The sequence below is a fragment of the Ochotona curzoniae genome, unplaced genomic scaffold, assembly GCF_017591425.1.
Source record: "Ochotona curzoniae isolate NIBS_2020 unplaced genomic scaffold, NIBS_Ocur_1.0 contig_43, whole genome shotgun sequence".
Lineage (NCBI taxonomy): Eukaryota > Metazoa > Chordata > Mammalia > Lagomorpha > Ochotonidae > Ochotona > Ochotona curzoniae.
The window spans coordinates 31,613,908-31,628,751 of NW_024466218.1; positions in this window are offsets into that span (position 1 = coordinate 31,613,908).

The following is a 14,844-nucleotide window of genomic DNA, read 5'->3' on the forward strand; positions in this document are numbered from 1 at the left end:
ACTTCACATTTGACAATACAATACATAGAATCATAGTGACAATACTAATGCTGAAAACTCACCCTTGTTCTAAACCACAAATCTTGTAGAAATCAATGGTAATATTTTAAAAATGATTTTCAGAGATAACTACTAATGTTTAATAAAAAACACATATATCATTGGGTTTTAAAAATTTATTTTTTTATTGCAAAGTCAGATATACAGAGAAGAGAAGAGAGAGAGAGGAAGATCTCCCATCCATTGATTCACTCCCCAAGCGCCTGCAATGGTGAAGCTGAGCTGATCCACAGCCAGGAGCCAGGAGCTTCTTCTGGATCTCTCATGTGGGTGCAGGGTCCCCAGGCTTTGGGCTGTCCTCGACTGCTGTCCCAAGCCATAAGGAGGGAGCTGGATGGGAGGCAGGTCTGCCAGGATTAGAACAAGTGCCCATATGGGATCCTGGCACATGCAAGGTGAGGACTTTAGTTGCTAGGCTACTGCACCAGGTTGGGGAATAGTTTTAAAGAGTTTTCATGAACTCTTCACAGAAACAAATGCAGCACATTTTCAGGTGCTAAAATAAACTTACACGTCGTGTTTTAAAATAGCAACAGACACAAAATTAGACGACTGTCAATAAGTTATTCTGCTTTGCGTATGGTGATAATTTATTGTATTAGTGAAACAAGGGTGATTTTTTTTTTCTTTAGTTGTGTAGGATCGAGTTTTGTTAGAGGTGGGCACAGTTTTCAATTCCATCTATTTAGATAGCTTAAATGTATTTGTTTATTATTGCAATTAAGATAATAATTACTGAAGTTTTAAGGATGTTTTTATTCTAAGGAACGTTAACATATTCCTTTACTCTTTATTATAGTGAATTCTCTCCAGATGTTTTGCTACCTGCCTAATTTTGCATAGTATTAATAGAAAAATATTAGATAGACTTTCTCACACTCACATACTTTAATGTTCCAAAACCATGAAAAGAATAATATTTTATTGCTTTTTCCTCTTTACTCTCTTGTTGTGTAACATTGCATTACTATTACATAAACATGCTTAAATTTGAAATAATATTTAATTCAAATTCTGATAATACTAGAAGCAAATAGAATAATGGTCCCCTGTAGTGTGATTTATGAAGTTAATAGGTGAAAATGAGGTAAAAATTGTTTGTGAAAAATATTACAGCTCTAACTTTCAAAGGAAAAGGAAAGTAGAAGATGTGTCCTTGGAACCTGACATTACAGCCTTTCGTTTATAACCCTTTAGTTCATGTTTAATGAGAATATGGCATATTTTTTCCTAGGTTAGGGGAAAATAATAGCTTTAGACATTTTCTTTGACCCTCACACTGCAAAGAGGATATGAATAATGATGAAGCAAGGGGAAGAGAGCATTTAAAAATAGCCTACTATGTCTCAAATAGGGACATTCAACTATTAGTGCTAAGAATAACTTCCTATAACTTTGAAACACTAGCATAGGTCATTTAAAAAAATGAGCTATTTTATACTATCAGAAGTTTTTTTTTTTTAACTTCATATAGAATCTTAGAGCAAAATGATGCATTGTAATATAGTAGTCCCAGCAGACAACTTGTACCAGAGCAATTGAGAACGGGCAATATGAGGTGAATTTTCCTGACCGTATTGATACATAGCCCCATCTCATATCCTGGCCACTGTTTCGCAGTGTCACCTCCTTTTCCACTTCAATGAGTTCTCTGAAAATTTTTCTCTGAAAGAAGTTGGCTATATTGGAGATTTGTTGAAGACATGTTCGTCTGTCTACACAATGGCATAAATGGGACAGCTCTTCACCACTGCAGACCTCGAGTCATTTTGAAAGGTCAGCTAATCAATATGGAGTCACATCTTCAGCAGGTGGAGTGAGAGATGCTCCACTAAATTACAAGTGTAGATCCATCAGCCAAAGCAAATGTTTAGCTTTGAAATTACCTTGGATTTAGATGAATAAACTAATCCCTCAAGAGATTCTCACATTGAACTAAAAGCAGTACTCTACAGCTCCTAATGTTTAGTTCTTCTACAGCTAAGCTTTCTTTAATAAGGAATATTTCAGTAATAATTTATTTAGTGAATTGGAAATATCATCAATTATTTTAAAGCAAGACATTTTCCCTAAATATAAGGTCATCATTAGTGTACATGAAGTTTACCCAGCGTTTAAAGATAAATTTCAAATGATCACCAGAAATCGATCTACTAAAATTAAGTAAATTTTGACAGTATAAATACAACCATGAATTATCACATTATTTTATTTCTATTAGTTATAACATATGACTTACATATGTTTATATGAACTGATTTACTTATTTACTTAGTAATGTTACTTTGATAAATAACTTGTAAGTTCACAGAATACATCTATGCATTTTTAAATGTTTATTTTTCATCATACAGTTGTACAGGCTCAGTGATTCCCCCTGAGCACTCCCCCATGTTATCACAACAGTCACACGTCCATCATATCATGAGGTTGTAGGTCTAGACCAAGGTTGAAAGTCCAGCACTCAGTGTTCAAGCTATATTTCACAGCTACATTGGTTTGGAAGTACACAGCATGCAGAGCATAAACGGGCACTTCGACATGGGGCACAGGCCAGCCAAGCAGTGGCTTCACTTGCTGTGCCTCTCTTTGCATTATGTTGTACGAGTTCCTGTTTTACTCTTGGTATTAAGCTCTTACCAGATACATAATTTACAAACATTTTCTCCCATTCCATGAGGTGCCTTTGTCTCCATTGATTTTGTTCTTTGATACACAAAATCTTTGATACCTATTTTGTATTTTGATGAAATGTATCTATGTGTTTTCTTTTGTTTCCTATGCCTTTGGCATCATGATCAACACATTACCAAATATGCATTTTTGTGTATATACACACATACAGGCTTTTACTGTGTAAGAGAAGCTCAACTGTATGTATTTTAGTAATTCCAATAATAACCTTTGTAATAGGTCAAGCAGCTGTAAGTAACTTGCATTTATTGTGTAAAATAAATATGGTGATTTTTGTTTCATTGTTTTAGTACACGAGAAATAGCCAAGGTGGAAATCATAGTGCCATGAGATAAGTTGCTGTTTGTGTTTCCAATACCTGGGATCCATTCTCATCTTTGCTTCCAATCCATCTTCTTCTATTATATACCTTGGAAGGTGGAAGTTCACTGCAGCAGAAATCTAACTGAAGTTTCTGACTCCTAGCTTGTGCTTTACCCAGCTAAGGCCATGCGGGCATGTGCGGGGGTGAATCAGTTGGACAGATCTCTCTTACCTTCTGTTGTTCTGCGTTTCAAATAAATAAGAACAGACAAATCCAAACAGAAAGAACTCACCAGTTAGATGATAACTTCAACGAAAACCTTGCGGAATGGGGTAATGAGTTATACCATTCTCACGTGACCTATGAGGACTCTGGCAACACATCCATGATAAATCATTTTTCTAGGATTTCACAAGGTAATTATCATCAAGGACTACCTCCTTATAGTATTTCTTTACTGAACGCCCCTTTCATGGATGATATCTGAACAGCACTGGATTGTCAAATGAAATAATTTACAAACTATTCCTCGTTGAATTGTACTTATGTTGCATTGTGAAGTTTTATTTTTAATAACATCGCCAAGTAGATTTAATACCGCATTATCATTCCATTCAATGTATCTGTGAGATATTAATACCAGAAAACTTGTTTTCAGTTCACAGATTAAAAAAAAAATAAAATAAAGAGCGTTTATTTCTGTGATCTAGACTTGATATCCTTACATTCAAGGTTATATAAAATTATCTTCATTTCTTTGAGTTTTTCTCAATTTATTTCCTAATAAATGAAGGTGAATACTAATAAAATTTAGGTAGCAAAATGCTTTCAGAATAGACGCTCAAGTGAAGAGTGAAGGTCAGAGGCAGGTCACAGAGGAGCATGGAAGATAGCATCACCAGGACTGCATGGGGAGGTAGATGGAATTGCTCTTCTTTGCCACAAGATCATATGTGTATAATTTGTCTGTATTCTACTTCTTTGTACCTGAAAATCACACTGAATCTATAATCAATACTATTCCCCAGATATTTTTCTGTTTTTATGTTGGACGCCCCGTTTATGAAGCATCACTTGTTCTTCTATTAGTTCAAAACAATATTACTCTTTTGTATAAAAGAGAATTATAAAAGAATAGATTTATTTTATTTTTTATTGGAGATGCAGATTTACAGAGAGAAGGAAAACCAGAGATACAGAGCTTCTGTCCCCTGGCTCACTCCCTAAGTGGCCGCAATGGCCAAACTTGTGCTGATCCTAAGCCAGGAGCCAGGAACGTTTTCTGGGTCACCCTCATTGGTGCAGAGTCTTGAGGCTTTGGCCCATCCTCTACTGTTTTCTCCGGCCACAAACCGGGAGCTGCACTGAAACTGGAGCAGCTAAGGCATGAATTGGCACCCATATGGAATCTTGGCACATGCAAGACAAGACTTTAGCAACTGAGTCATCACACTGGGCCCAGAAAACACATTTTTTAATATAATGATTTCCCTAATATGTAAAAATATTCAGATCCACTCAAAATTGTATAACTGATCCATAACCAGTCAATTATAGGTGAGATTAAATTCAATCACTATTTTGTAGCCACAGGTAACAACAATCAGTGAATATTCCTACAGTGTGAAATAAAAGCTCTTAAAATGTCCTTATACTATGACTTGCAGTAGTATGTAATTATATGTAATTCTAGTTGGCAAGTAGGAAGATTTTATGTAATTTGAAGAAATAGTAATCATCTGGGAAAACACTTCCTATCTTACGCTATGAAAAGAATAGGGAGCAGAAATTGCTATCAAATATTTTGTATGTAAGCATCTTGCATGCAAGCCATTTAGCCGGAGAGTGGCTCTCACCTTCACACTGTGCCATTTTCCCATTTGATTGCTGTCCTACCTACTTGAACTCTTGACGGCTTTACCATAATGGAATGTTAACAGTGACAGCTGACACAGTAAAAAGAGCTATCAACAATCAGATCTGTGTGCGATCTAGAGCAACAACAAAAGAAATCTAAAATGATTTCATACATAAGTAGAAAGAAGGAAATATACTCGTTAGACTTTTCATACTTAATGGAAAATGGCTTCAGGACAGTCTAGAATTAGCATGATTTTGACATGACATAAATCAGGCCAAGTAGTGTAAGCTTTGTTATCACACAGTTTACCGAAATAGATACTAGCTCAGGACCAACCTGAGTATCCAACAAATACCTTCTGTTTCCACAAATGCTAAGTACTTATTGATTGAGCTTTACCTGGTAAGTGGGCATTAAGGCCTGAAGAAAATAATGACCACAACTACATAAATCAACCCCATGCTGAAACATTAATAAAGCACCTTTGTGTACAAGAATAACTCAGCTTCAAGCATACACACGAGTTGTTGAAAAACATGCACATTTGGAGGGTGTAAACGTGAGAGGTAAAGTGATACAGATGTAGACTACAGCCTGAGGCGGGCTCTGCAGCTTCTCTGTAGATTCATTTGAGTCTATCGGAACAAGGACAGCACACTCCGCCCCTCAGACGCGCTGTTCTTTGGCAGGGAATTCACGCAAGCATTTTGGGTAAAATGATGCAACTTCAAAGCAAGATCTGTCTTCAATATTCTGTGTGTTTGTGCAGAAAATATCACAGCTATGTGCTATGTCTTACATCTTCTTTCTTTTCAGTGTTTTGTTTGAATAATTTGCTATAAAACTTACAATCTCAGTGTGATGCAGTTCTTGCCTTTTAGATTTGTTCTTTGACTCCTGAAGAGGGCATGGGTTTCTCTGGAATGTTTTGGCTTCTGAGAAGCACAGATTCCTACGAAGATGACTGCACTGGTCAGTCAAAATGAAATTGGAAATTCATTCCAATTTTTAAGATTGTTCATACAACTTTCAGAATTTAGAAAAGAAACTGCAAACACCCTTCCCTTTTCTATGTCCTGCATCAGTTTATTTTTCCATTTGAAACATGAGCCCTGAGGAGCTGTACGATTTCAAAGTTAGTCCGACTTTGTGCTGTTCTTCCAAGAGTCAGAGAACGTTCACAAGGGCAAGTGCTTCTGTGTCCCCTGTGCACCTCCTTGGCAAGTGCGAGGCCACGCACCTTAGAGCTGATTGAAGCCTAACAAAGCCAGCTACTTGTTCCAAGAATCAGATTCTGCTCCAGGCTACAGCTCAGAACAGCCGTGATCTTTGCTGAACAGAAAGAGCAGTCCTCAGTGACAGCAAGACACAACACTGACAAAGCAGAAAAAAACAAGTTCAAATAAGCCACCATTCTAGAGCCTGGAGAGAAACGTAACCCATAAAATAAACGAAGCAGTAATAGGATATACAATCTACATTTCAGTTTGGGGGACCAGAAATATTTTGTTCTGAGAACTAAAGGAAATGTGCATGTCACATTAAAGACAAAAGTCAAATATTTGGGCCCGGCACTGTGGCATAGCAGCTAAAGTCCTTGCCTTGAACACACCAGGATCCTATATGGGTACCAGTTCTAATCCCGGCAGCTCCACTTCCCATCCAGCTCCCTGCTTGTGACCTGGGAAAGCAGTAGAGGACTGTCCAAAGGCTTGGATTCCTGCACCCACGTGGGAGACCTGGAAGAATTTCCTGGCTCCTGGCTTCGAATCAGCACAGCACTGGCTGTTGTGGTCACTTGGGGAGTGAATCATCGAACAGAAGATCTTCCTCTCGGTCTCTCCTCCTCTCTGTATATCTCTGACTTCACAATAAAAATCAATAAATCTTTAAAAAAAATCAACTCTTTGCAAACCATGGTCAGGTTGTTCAGCAACAATTAAGGAGTTGACATTCAACAGCAAACAGTTCTACTTATTGTGAAAGAACATACATTCAACAGCAAACAGTTCTACTTATTGTGAAAGAACATACAAAGAAGTTACTAATATTCCAAAGTGAATATTGTGATTCACCACGAATACAAATTGGCAAGTATATTATATTCTTCAGGGTGGTGAAACATATTATTTTATTCAAAAACTGTCATCGGTGTTTCTTTATTTTATGCACGAATTCATGACCACGTGCTCTAAATGTCCACTGTGTGCCAGGCCAGTCCGGGATCTGGAGCACAAAGGAGGCGATTCTGCATCTTATCTCTTTCGTCAGGAGGCTGAGAAGCACCCACATGAGTTAAAATGAGCCATTGTCAAACAACAAGTTTAACGGTAAGTAAATATCATATGGTAGAATATTTTAATAACAGACCGAGATGCCACGGTATAAACAGGAAACAGAAAGTCTGTAACTCCTTGATTTCTAAGTATCATCTGCATCTTAGGTCAGCACACACGTGATGCCAAACGACTCTAACTGAAGGGACTAATGATGTGCAAATGACCAGAGCTTGCTGGTGATTTTTATTGTTCCTTACATGTCCTTGTTTTGCTTTAATTTGCAAATTGTAACACTTGTGTCTTAGGAGCCTCTTTACCTGTATTCCCCAGGGATGACCAATATGGAGTTGAAGCAGAGAGCACACTATTTTATGGGGACAGTAAGTAATAATAAGAATCTTCTCTTGGTACGTAGGTCTTATTTTAGAAAAATCCTCACCAGAAGATGAAGCTGTCACTTTTATGTTGCCTGACGATACAGATTGTTAGATTTTTAAGTAAGCAGCGTAAGCTAAATAAATGTAAGATACTTTAATTTTTAAGAATAATTATGTCAAACTTGATATGCACGTGTGGGGAGACTTAACTCGCTTGGCTTGAATGTTAGAAGCATCCGGGTTCCGACGCAGGTCATGAACAGCTTCCAAAGGGAGGGAGTTGGAAATAAAAGAAAATGGGTTGAGATGAATTTTCATAGGACTTGGCCTTTTCCTAGACCCAAGGACTTTCCTTACGCGAATGTTTGTCATCAGCACGCAGTAACGTATGCTTATTGTGAACCCAATATCCTCTCTGGGAAAGATTGTAGCTTCATACTCATCTTTCAAACTTCAAAATGGCAAACTCTAGTGTGAGTTGAAACCTGAGGAGGGAGGTTATGAATTATTTGGTAATCTTTAGATTCTTTTTCATGGCAAGCTGTAAGGCTGTGGGTAGCCTAGAATAAAATTCTATAATAAACTCTACATAATACACAATTTAAAAATATATCTGGACGTCAGCAAGTAGCTCAAGACAAAAATGGCAAGTAAAAACCAGAGGAAGGCATGGCGGTGTGGATGGAGGCTCTGACGGAGAGGCAATTAAGTTGACTTGTTTTATCCTCAGAGGTAGAAAAAGGATGCAAATAAAATACAGTCATTTATCACATTTGCTATGTAGAAACAAATAAATGAGTTAATAAGTGGCTACTTGATGTGGAGGAATTCTTAGAGATAAAAAACAAATTACTAATGATTAGTTATAATTAGGTACTATCAGATATTGTTAGACTTTTTAAACGGTTTGATTCACGCATATATACAAAAATGTGTCTTTAAGTCCTCCTATTAGCAGCTTTCATTATAATTAAACTAAAAAACCCACCCTTATGATAATTAAACTGTGACACTCACCCTTATGACACTGTGGGGACAAAACTGAGTAGCCTGGGTCCATTCAATGAGGTAATATTGAGCCACAAAAAGAAGCATATTGATACATGCTGAAGTTAGTATGACCTTAGTTTTAAGAATTACTTATTTTTGTTGGGAAATGAGATTTTGCAGAGAGAAGGAGATACAGATAGAGAGATCTTCTGTCCACTTTTTCACTCTCCAAGTGGCTCCAACAGCCAGAGCAGCGCTGATCCAAAGCCAGGAGCCAGGAGCTTCCCTTGGGCCTCAATGTGGGTGCAGGGTCCCAAGGCCCTGGCTTGTACTGTACTACTCCAGTAGGCCACAAGCAGGGGGGAGTTGGATGGGAAGTGGAGCACCTCAGACATGAACAGGGGTCCTTATGGGGTTGCAGGGTTTTCAAGGCAAGGATTTAGCAACTAGGCTACTCTGCCAGACCCAGTTGTATCACCTTTGACCAAAGGCCACATACTGTGTGAATCTATTCATTTGGCAAGTCCAAAATTAACAAATCTACAGAAAGAGAAAGTATTTTAGTCATTGCCTCTATATAGAAAGGAATCATTGAAAAGTGAGAGATTTCTATATGAATAAAAGAAAAATAATACTGTGACTGTCATAAGAAAATGCTGAATTCTTTAATTTGGGTTGTGAAATACAGCTCATGCTCATTTTATTTAAAAAAAAATAACAGTGGGCAAACATAGTGTAATTCTGTATTCATGACAATAGTCCAGATTATTCTAAAGGGTTTAAAATATTTTAAGTTTCCATGCAACTTCAAATGAAAAAGTTTAGTGTGACATAAATTGTTATTAGATTATCTTATTAGTGACTGTTCTTAAACATTAGGGTAGAAAGTTAAAACATAAGTTCCAAGCAATTAACTTTATAGCAAAGTGTTTTTATTACATCAGTCTTAAATAATTAATTAATTTAAAAAATTGACTCAGGATCAATATTAAATAGTAAAAATAATTTAAAAATATTATATAATCACAGGTCTCTCTATATCTACGTATATTAGTATTTTCAGAATCAAAACTTATTTCAAATTTTCATATTAATCTCCATTGCATTTTTAAGATTGTTACTAAATAAATTAATAAAATAAACAATGAAATAAATTAAGTTAGGCTTATATAGAGAGATGAAGATAGAGGTGGTCAAAAGGGCCAGAGCCAACTCAGACAGAAGCCGGGAACCAACAACTTCATCAAGACCTCCCACGTTGGCGGCAAGGGCCTTGGAGCTTCGGTCATCCTCCACTTCTCTTCCCAGGCTGTGAGCAGGAAGCTGGATCAGACACGGAGGAGTTGCAACGTAAGCCAATACCCGTATGTGATGCCAACACCATATCTCCATTGTATTTTTGTATAATAGTTTTGCAAGTTACTAAAGGCATGTATTCTAAGTCTCTTCAAATTCCTCAAGCGAATATTCAAAGGAAAATTATATACCTTAAAACATATTTATTGCCTATATTTGTTCCATTCTAAGAACTTAATGATCCTTTCTTTCAAATACTTCTCTAGTTTATAATTTTTAAAACGAATCTTTTTTTGAAACAGCTTATTAGTAGTGATCAACTACATTCTAGTTAAAGTTTTTTTTTTATTTTCCTAACTTTTGTAATAAATTAACTTGTATAGAATACCCTGGAGTTTTTTTCTTTTACTTTTTTTTTTTAAAGATTTATTTTTATTATTTTTTCATTGAAAAGGCGGATATACAGAGAGGAGAGACAGAGAGAGGAAGGTCTTCCGTCCCATGATTCACTCCCCAAGTGAGCGCAACGGGCCGATACTATGCGGATCCGAAGCCAGGAGCCTCTTCCAGGTCTCCCACGCGGGTGCAGGGTCCCAAAGCTTTTGGGCTGTCCTCGACTGCTTTCCCAGGCCACAGGCAGGGAGCTGGAAGGGAAGCGGGGCTGCCGGGATTAGAACCGGCGCCCATATGGGATCCCGGGCGTGCAAGGCGAGGACCTTTAACCACTTGCGCCACCGCGCCGGGCCCTTCTTTTACTTTTTTAGTGTAGTATAATACTAAACAGAAATAGTAATATATAGACATTTTTGTTTAGAGATTCTTGCATTCTGCTTGAGAGCATTTATTTGACCTTGGATGGGTGTTCTGTTTAGCTCTTCGTAGAATTGGACAATACTGAGTTCCCAGGAAGCAATGGTAATGTCAAAAATTACAGCCTCATAAAAGCTTTAATTCTCTCCATAAAGGTAATATATAAAGTGGAGAACTATGAGGGTGCCTCACAGCTTGCAATGTCAGGTTTAGGAGCACTGCCATAAAATTTACAATACCCATCCATTGGATGGTGGGTAAGTGCACAAGAAACTGTTACTGAAGTTTAGCAAGGTTATAAACAAGTAAAGTGCCTAGGGGGGAGAGCGTTTGGGGCACGTTTTGTTGAACAAATGAAAGTAAAAACCCTGATATTTAAAATCCTAATTTCTTTAAGATGCATCTCTAAAAATTATGTTTCATCCTTAAAGACTTAATGAGTTGAAATTGCAAAATATGATCTGCTATGTGGATATATGGGGGACTGAATGCTGTAACTAAATGAAGACACAAACAGCTTAAACAGAAACGGAATGACCAAAAGAACATCTGCAAGCCCAAGGCACTACATGCCAGCTGAGACAGAATTAGCTGAGAGGCCAATGCCGTGTCTCAAATCCAAAGATTAAATTCCACATGTTTCAACTGAATCCTGAACTGCTAGGCTGCCTTCCCAGCACGCTCACTCTGGCTGTAACATGTGTTGTCTTGACACACAGCCTGTACGGACTTGGAGCTCAAGGTCAGTGTTTAAAAGTAGAATAAATTTAATAGCCAGGTAAGATCATCACTGGTGAGTTAATACGGTTTTATGTTCTTCAAGTGGTAAGAATAATTGATCCTTCACAAGTCATTCTTGATGGCTATATAGGAAAAATTGTGTGTGTGTGTGTGTGTGTGCTTGAAAGATTTATTTTTATTGGAAAGTCAGATTTATAGAAAGGAGAGACGTAGAGAAAGATCTTTCACCCTCTGACTCACTCCCCAAGTGGCTGCAAGAGCCAGAGCTGAGGCCACCCAAAGCCAGAGCCTGGATCTTCTTCCAGGTCTCATTTACAGGATCCCCAGGCTTTTGGCCATCCTCTAGGGATGGCTACAAGCAGGGGACTGGATCACAAGTGGAGCAGCTGGGAGTGACCTGGTGCCCGTATGGGATCCTAGAACATGCAAAGGGATGACTTTACCCACTAGGTTATTGTGCCTGGCCCAGATTTTTGTATTGTTAGAAGATGGAAGCAAGGATCTTTGCTCCATCAAGAAGTGTGAGGGGTGAGATGAGGCCAACTCCATGGACACAGACCAAAATGACTCAGTGAATCCAGACCGTCATAGAAACTTGAAGTCACTGAGTCAGTATAACCTTGTGTACCCTCTAGAGCTGTGTATTGCATTATGTAAATCAATTAATTTTCCTCTTGTTAAAGGAAATTAGAGTCTGATACTCAGTGAGTTAATCTGAGAGCATGCTATCTAATACATAACATTTGTAATGTTCTTGCATTTTGGTAATCATGAATTATTTGTCTACTAGTTACCATGTCACACTTAAATTCAATGAGAAGAATTATTCATTTTGGGGAATCGCATTGGCTTTTCCCCTTTGTGGTCAAATTCTCATTTTTCTAAACCTGTTTGTGTATATGTAAATTACAGTAAGGAACCAAGAGCTTTTCTGCTCCTTTATTTTTCTCTGCAGTGTAATATCCAACTGTTTACTGTCTGTGACTTTAAATTGTTCCTATTGATTTAATATTTAATGTCACAGATAGATTTAAGCTGCTGTGTTACTGCAGTTAGTGCAGAAACTAAGGGTGCAGTTGATTTAAATATGTAATAGTTTTTCATAAAACGGAGCCTATAGGCTAATGAGAAGACTCTGATAAAAATTTTAATATCTTTATGTCATTGTTGAATGGCGTACTACTTATCCTTTCTCAGGTCAAGCAAAAAAAAAATCAGAAAACTATATCACAAACAAAATTTATAAAAGGAAACTTATCCTAAACAAAATGTACTTTTTATAAATTCCATGATTTTTTTAAAAAAATTCTAAACCTTGTCAGTCTGTCCAGATCAGAGTCTCAGCCTCTCCTGCAGAGCCCGGGACTCTGAGCGAGCACTTGCAGAGTCTTGGCACGTGCGTCAGGATGTCGGTTTCCAGGCTGCTGTGCTTCTTTTGCATCCTTAAAGCACATGCCACAGCAAACACCTGCTCTCCAGCCACAGGAATATTTTTGAACACTACAAAAATAGGCAAGGAGTAGGTGCAGATACAATTATTGCTTCAAATTTGTAAATTTCAAAGGAAAATTGCAGCTTTCATTACTGCTGTCTAAATTTAGATGAATGAGAGCAGAATCAGCAAAGTAAGTTTTTGATGTTATATGTGAATAAATTAAGAGTTTGTTCAAAAATCTGTGCTTGCTAGTTCCCGCTTTTTTCCCCTTATTTTAATACAGATATTCTAGAAGATAGAGATTAAAGAATATCCTCTAAAGCTGCCTAAATTGGTATTTTTTTCCACCTTGTGTAATTTAGTCATTTCATACCTGGAAAATGAAAGCAATACTGAGAAACTGAGGTCATACAAAAATAATCATATCTTTCTTCAAGTGGAACTATTATTACTTGACTTAGTGAAGCTAATGAACTCTATAAAATCTCTTTCCAGAAAAATAGATGTGCAAATAAAACTATGCACATAAGCTAAGAGCACTACAGGTTTCTTAGATCTATTTAATAGTAGATGGAACTTAAACATCCCTCCCTTCCTTAAAAAAAAAGAATAGATAAAACAGAATTATAAGGATAAACATGATTGAAAAACTCTAATATCAGCTGTTTTAGTAAATAGAATTGTTTTACAGAGCATAAGTTTTTTTTCCTTTGTGCCTAAGTAAATATCCATCTAATACAATGTTCTCATTTATTTCATTTGATACACATACACAAAATTGTGACAAATGGAACATCGACGCCAGCATCCCACGTGAACACTGGTTTTTGTTCGAGTTTCTGCACATCCAGTTCAGCCCCCTGCTAATGACCTGATGGTAAGATACAGATCGTGATCCCAATCAAAATCCTAACAACAGTTGTCTCAGAAATAGGAAAGATGATACAAAAAATTACTCTGGAAACACAAGAGACCATGAATAAGCAAAGCTTTCCTGAAGAATAAAAATAAAACTGAAGGAATCAAAATTCCAGAGGTCAAGACATACTGAAGGGCAAAGGTCATCCACACAGTGTGGTACTGTACAGAAACAGAGACCAATGGAACAGAATAGACCACTCTCCATTGCAGACAGGGAGGCCAACCATTCTGGAACCATGAGCACAGAGGTCTGAAGAAGTGGGCGTAGAGAGAATAAAATAGGTCTTATTTCTTCAGTAGTACAAAGAGAGGAGTTGAGTGGTCATATTTCAAGCAAAATGTGTCATCGCTGGGAGTTTGTTTCCTAAATAATTGGTCCCGAGACGTCTTAGCCAAGTGTTGGGTGGTACCAAACGAAACACAGTACTTCAGAAATGTAGAGTTTCCAATTTCTTCTTACATTTCCCCAATTTCTCATTTTAATGTATTAGGAAACATAAAGCAGTAAGTGGGTAAGAAATAGTCATCTTTTAAGATTTATTTAGTTTTTTTTTCTTTGAGAGGTAGATATAGAGAAGATAGCTCACACAGAGACACGGGGGGGGGGCGGGAAGAAGAGAGAGAGAGAGAAAGATAAAGAGAGAGAGATCCTGTGGTTCACTCTTCAAACAGCTGCAATGGCTGGAGCTGAGCTGGGATGCCAGCAACACAAGTAGAGGATCAGCTAGCTACACCACCCTACCTGCCCCAGAAACAATAATTAATAATAATTTTATTGCCATTCTTTTTCAGGGAACACTGGAAAATACTACACAAAATATACATGAATTTTACCAGATGTGTAGATTTCTGTTAAAAGTGCTTCTATAACGAGTTTTCCCCCAAGTATTCTAGATTTCAATGTTCTTAGACATCATGTATTAATTTTATCAATTAATGAGCTTCCAAAGCTATTTCTCTGAATTTCTTATTCTTTTAAACAAACAAATTGTCTCTCCACCGAAGAGAAGTTAGAAAGATAATTCTGGGGAAACACATAATTGAAACTCAGAAGCTAAACCCCAGGGACAAGGCTT